This window comes from Cydia fagiglandana, chromosome 2, assembly GCF_963556715.1.
Source record: "Cydia fagiglandana chromosome 2, ilCydFagi1.1, whole genome shotgun sequence".
In the NCBI taxonomy this organism is placed as follows: domain Eukaryota; kingdom Metazoa; phylum Arthropoda; class Insecta; order Lepidoptera; family Tortricidae; genus Cydia; species Cydia fagiglandana.
Genome location: NC_085933.1, coordinates 15298274 through 15303282, shown reverse-complemented (window position 1 = coordinate 15303282; position 5009 = coordinate 15298274).

Here is a 5009-nt window from a genome sequence, read left to right as displayed (position 1 = left end):
GCTACACCTACACGAAGAACAAAACAAACGTATTCTGTTCCGTTTATAAGAGTAAATGATTTATTTTTACATGATAAATCACAATCAGTATGTTAACAACTTCGACCTTTTGGTAGTGAATGTTTAAATGTTAAAAGGTAGGTGACGGAATACGTCTCCATGACAACAGGAACAAATTTATTGTTCTGATACCATGATCATTACATTCATTAGGTACCTATAGGTGCCTATAACACAATAAGGGCATATAGATAGTTGTGACTCTGTTGACGAGGAACCTATAGGTACCTGTTATTATTTGTTGTGCAAATGTATTCATTGCGGCAGTACAATAGTTATTTGTTTTACAAGGGGGCAAAGTTGTTGTTTAACCACTCGTGCTAATATTGATACCCAAGCAAGCGAGAGATACCAAAATTGAACCACGAGCGTAGCGTGGTTCGAAAAATGGAATCTTGAGTGTTGCGAGGGTTTCAAAGCACGAAGGATTAAACAAAATTTACCCCCGAGTGAACCACAAAATTTTTCACCACACCAAATATCAAACAAAATCTAATCCGAATGAATGTTATTAAATATTTATCATCATTTAAAGTCAATTGTACCAGCAAATATAAGAAAACAACTCAAAATTTGAATAAAATGCAACTTTGGTAGGTAAGTATCAGTTTTTGAAGTGCAAAGTACCTAAGCCTTTCCGGGCTGGTGTGGTGAAAAGAAAATTATAAACGCATAAACGAAGCGCAATAGCCTGTGACCCGAATCCGGGACCCCCAGTGCGTTAACCAATTTGCTAACATTTACGCTGACGTCATCGCTCGAATTTATCCATTTGCGAATCCTTTTCTTATAACGTACTTACAATCGTAGGTGCTTCTTGCTTGAAGAGCTTTTTGTGGAATCAATCATTCAATTTTAATGATTTCAAATGAGAAAATTAATGTTTTGGGCGATTCTCAGAGATGACATTCGGTGCCTGACTTCGGTGCCAAAATTTTTTTTTTACTTATATAATATGCGAGTTTATTTGCTAAAATCTACCCTTAATATAAAAAATATTGGTAGTGGAGGCCTCCATTAGAACCTTATAGTTTTCAAGATATTTGAGATTTAAAAAACACCGAAATCATGTACAGGCACTGAAATCAATTTGCGTCACCGAATTCAATAATGCTTACACCAAAATCACATTTAAGTTTTACATCTCAATTATATAATTATTTTAATCATATTTTTCAATCCTATTTGTTGATAAGCGATGTAACAAGGCTAATGGTCTCGAACGCTTACATAAATTTAATAGATATAGACTCAAGATTTTAAAATAACCAAATTACGGCTTGTAAATCAACATCTCTAGAAGATATCCCACACTATATGACTGGCCTCATATAATAGGGTGATGGGTGGTCCTGAAACGAGTTTCAGACCACAAATTCGCACATTATAATCATTTATTCATTGCATTATTATATCCATGAAGGAGAAGATATGTGTTTCACGCAATCCGACCGCACACGCATCTAAAAAAAACTTATGTTACCTGCACCCGATAAACAATACACTCTTGAGTGGTGTTCAATGCTCATTAAATATTTAATGTACTTATAAAGCAATGTGATGCAATACGGAAAACAAGTATTTTTTTAATAAAAGATTTTAAAAGCGTGAACTCCGTCAATTTAAAACTATAATATTTGAAGTAGTCGAGTAATGCTTGAAGATCCAATTACCAATTAATTATGATCTCCAGCACCCTCAAACACTTGAGCTAAATTGTAACAAAGTTGTTGACAAAGACATAAGACATTGAGGATTGTTAAAACATTTGCTGTGTTCAATTTGTCTCTATGGCTATCCTTTAGAAATATCGATCAGTAGGTACTCTCAGTGCCTTTGAAGCGATCTCGACATTAGAATGCTATTTTATTTTTAATCCCTTGTTCTGTACATCCTGTCCCTTGGGTTCACCTTGCATAGTACTTACAAACACAAGTTATTTAAAAAAAAGTGGGATCTAATTGACTACCTACATTTATTTAACATGGCTGACATGTTTAAAGGTATCGAGGTGTAGGGCCTCCGGTGATACAGAAGACAACGAACATAATTTACTTAATTGGTTGGAAAAGAATATCAGACAGAGAAAGAAACATTGGGTCTATACGTCTGGTTTAAAAAACTACTCATAGTGAACTAGTGATTTTGTGTACCTACTATGACATAATTTACTTACAAACATAATTTTACGTTTGTACAACGTATCTTTCACTTTTTAGACATGATAAATTAGTACAACAAACTAGTTTACAAAGCAGGATTTGAATTCAGTGATCACTTTTTTGATATCGGTGGTCAAAAAATCCACCGAAACCAGGGAAATCAACACCAGCGATATCAAAATTAATCGCTTTTTAGCAATTACAGAAATAGCATGAACGATACAGAAGAGATGTAATAATGGTGGATTTACGTACTTTCGATGACTTCTTAATCACTTACATAACGATAATTGCACTAAAACTTTCGGAGTAAATTGCACCACCGATCTCAAAAAAACATAGGACCAAACCCAGCGAAGGCCGGAGAAACGTTTAAAAAATCACTTTATTGTACTGTGACTGTACCTCTACTTTATTCAACGGTTAAGGCACAACTAAAGCATACTATGTTTGAGACACTGAGTTCCTGGTCTACAACTTTGAAGGAGTACTGACATGTTTTGCAAATTACACCGATATCAGTCACTAGCCCGGGACACATCGTAAATTTGGTTTTATTCAATGTGGTGAGCAAACACATTATTGTGATATAAAGAATATGATAAGCTAACTAATACCCTATGCGTGAATACCCATAATAACTCCGATCTAATGCCCCATCTTGAGTAATAATTTTTTGTTTCATAAAATCTGGGTGCGGGACACGCCCACCGAACATCATTTTTGGCATTTGAATTTTTTTTTCTGGTATTATATAAATAATAAATAAATAATTTGATAGTGTCCCAGACAGAATATAAGCTGAAGATCATGCCTAAATTAATTCAGATTTATTGAACAGTAAATTCAATCAATTACTGCCCCGGACACGTAAAAACGGCCCTCCTGAGAAATGCCCTTTTATAAAAAAAAAAAATTTAATGAAAGACGCACTGACCCAGGTAAGATTACAATATAGACATAATATGTGACGTTCCACGGCAAAAGGTACCTTATGGCGGCTGGCGCTTACGTCGCATAGCGCCGCAATAATATTGGAGCGTCGTTAATAATAGCGTAAGCCCCAACCGCCATAAGGTACCTTTATCCGTGGGTCGTCACATATAGGCAAAGAATTTACACTCAAGACATTTATCATTAATTTAACTAAAGGTTTGTCTGAGAAACCCTATTCTAGTCTAATCCTATTCAAATGTCATACCCCTACTATTTTAATGGGCATCCCAAACAAAGTGTCAAACGGAACATTATACCAATATGGCACTTGGTCCAATTTACTCGCCCCTTCGGTACCCGGGGCACGTTCTACCCTGTCCTTTGAACGCATTTTGGCGGTAAAACGACAGGGGAATATCAAATAGTGGAAATAAGTAGGTGTTGTCCTAGATTTTGTATCATTTTATTGACGTTAATGTCATAAATCAATAATTTTGTAATAACGTAACGGTGTTAACTATAATATAAATACAAGCAGGCGTGGCTCACGCCGCGATTTCGTCGCATCGATCGCTACAATATGCGGCCCACACCAATTTTGGTGAGTGAACTTTCTATGCCTAGTACTATTATTTACTCAGTGGTACTACCAAAATTAATAGTACCCAAAACGGGACCCTATTACTAAGACTTCGCTGTCCGTCCGTCCGTCCGTCCGTCCGTCCGTCCGTCCGTCCGTCCGTCCGTCCGACCGTCCGTCCGTCCGTCCGTCCGTTCGTCCGTCTGTCCGTCTGTCTGTCACCAGGCTGTATCTCACGAACCGTGATAGCTAGACAGTTGAAATTTTCACAGATGATGTATTTCTGTTGCCGCTATAACAACAAATACTAAAAACAGAATAAAATAAAGATTTAAGTGGGGCTCCCATACAGCAAACGTGATTTTTGACCAAAGTTAAGCAACGTCGGGCGTGGTCAGTACTTGGATGGGTGACCGTTTTCTTTTTGCATTTTTTCCGTTTTTTTTTTTGCTTTATGGTACGGAACCCTTCGTGCGCGAGTCTGACTCGCACTTGCCCGGTTTTTGAGTTTTCGCACCCTACACTAGAACTCTGCACTGGGCATGGCATAATAATGTACATACATCCATTGCATAAATGTGAACGAGCTGTTAAAAAACCAGTAGGTACCTACCTAATATATTATCGGGATTCGAACCAGATTCATTAGCTAGCATGGTCACTACCAGCCTAATACGGTCGTCATAGTTTATGTTGTGTCTGGCAAATAGCCAGAGCTATGCCCGATACTCTCCCCGTATAATATTGTTAGAGTCCGTGAAGTGACAGATACACGCTATCCCAATACGAGCAAGCTCACATACTTAGCAAGCCCATGTGACTATGGACCTAAGTTGAAATTGATTAAGGTACACATTGCATTGGCCAAGTTTTGTATTTTGGTACATTATGTGCGTGAGAGAACACGTGTTTGCGAAAATTAAGTACATGCATGTAACTACTACTGGCTTTGTTAATTACAAATGACAACCCTCTTTAGGACACTTGCCTACACGTCTGAGAAGTTAAAGAAGAGAATTTAAAGGTAGTTAAGAGTGAATAAGCGAAGTCACCGATGCACATATAGTTCGTTTTTTTTTAGCATTAGAAAGAACTCCACAGTAGCAAGCGTGCAGTTTTTATCAGGCTCTTTAATTGTTAATAATTATTGAATTATCTAATGTAGCATGGTCAATACATATAATTTACTTCAAATGATTACCGCTAAAAGTGCCGGATTTGGAACCACAAGCTTACTTCTGCGGAGTTCTTTCTAATGCTAAAAAAACGGA